The sequence below is a fragment of the Nicotiana attenuata genome, chromosome 2 (assembly GCF_001879085.1).
Source record: "Nicotiana attenuata strain UT chromosome 2, NIATTr2, whole genome shotgun sequence".
Taxonomy (NCBI): domain Eukaryota; kingdom Viridiplantae; phylum Streptophyta; class Magnoliopsida; order Solanales; family Solanaceae; genus Nicotiana; species Nicotiana attenuata.
The window spans coordinates 65,721,322-65,722,773 of NC_031990.1; positions in this window are offsets into that span (position 1 = coordinate 65,721,322).

Here is a 1,452-nt window from a genome sequence, read left to right on the forward strand (position 1 = left end):
AGCAAGAAAGAAAGATAGATTGGGATATAAGAATATAAATTGAGAATAAGCAAAGAAAAAAAAGCTAAAAGAAAGATAGTTTGGGGGCTTTGGCTTTAGGATCTCAGCGGTTTCAAGAGGTTTTTTTTTTTTTTTTAAATTCTAGCAGTTATTTTGGCTTTTGAAAAGCTATTTTAGAGTGCAGTAAAAAATGAACCGTTTTTGGAGCCTTCTTTTTGTTTTTGCCTATTTTCTAGTTTCAAATAATTCTAGTAGTTATTTTGGCTTTAAGAGCAATTTTGAAGTGCAGTAAAAAATGAACCGTCTTTTAGAGCCTTTTTTTGGCCTGTTTTCTAGTTTCAAATAATTTTAAACTCCAATCTTTTGGGAGATTTGTCCAAAATATGACACTTGTTGAAATATGATTATGCCACTTGGCATTACTATATTCTTCTGCTTCTTCTTTTATATATAGATAGATATAGAAGATATAGATATAGATATAGATTTCATTTTTTTATTTTAAAACTCCAACTTGAAACTACTCACCGATTTGAATGGGTAGTTTTTCTTCTTCTTTTTTTATTTTTTTTATTATAGTTAATTTTATTTTTCTTTTTTTTTTTGTTTTTTTTATTTTAAAATAATTTTAACACTCCAACTTGAAACTACTCCCACCCAATTTGAATGTGTAGTTATTTTTTATATATTTATATTTCCGATTTTTTATTATAACTAAGTTTTTCTTCTTCTTTTTTCATTTTTTTTATAATAGTTAATTTTATTTTTCTTTTTTTTTAATTATTTATTTTAAAATAATTTTAACACTCCAACTTGAAACTACTCCCATCCAATTTGAATGTGTAGTTATTTTTTATATGTATTTATATTTTTGATTTTAATTATAACTAATTATGAGATATCTATATTTATTAATTAAAATAAAGTAACCAATATATATATATATATATATATATATATATATATATGTGTTAGTTTTTTATTTTTTATTATTTTCGTTTTTATAGATATTTAAATTCAAATATAATAACTAATAACTAATTATTAACTAAAAAACTAATTAGTAACTAATTATGCCATGTGGCTTTTTTTATGCAACCACTTGGCTTAAGGAGAGGGCTTTATCCTCTCCTTTTAATAATATATAGATTATCAACCTTTATTTATTTTATTGCAGTAGTTTCCTCTCTTTTTAATCTATGTTATGGACTTACCTATATAACAAACAAATCTTATTTATAAAGCAAAAAAAATGCAAAATAGTTTTCAAGTGTATAGAATATTGAAATAATAAAATAGTTGAGGATAGTAAAAAAAAAAAAATTTATTAGAATAAATTATTGATATCAATAATTTTGATAATAACAACAAAACTAAAAAGAATTATTTATACAGAATGAAAGAGAATAAAAACTTAAAACTTATATTCCAGCATGTAATTTAATTTTTTTT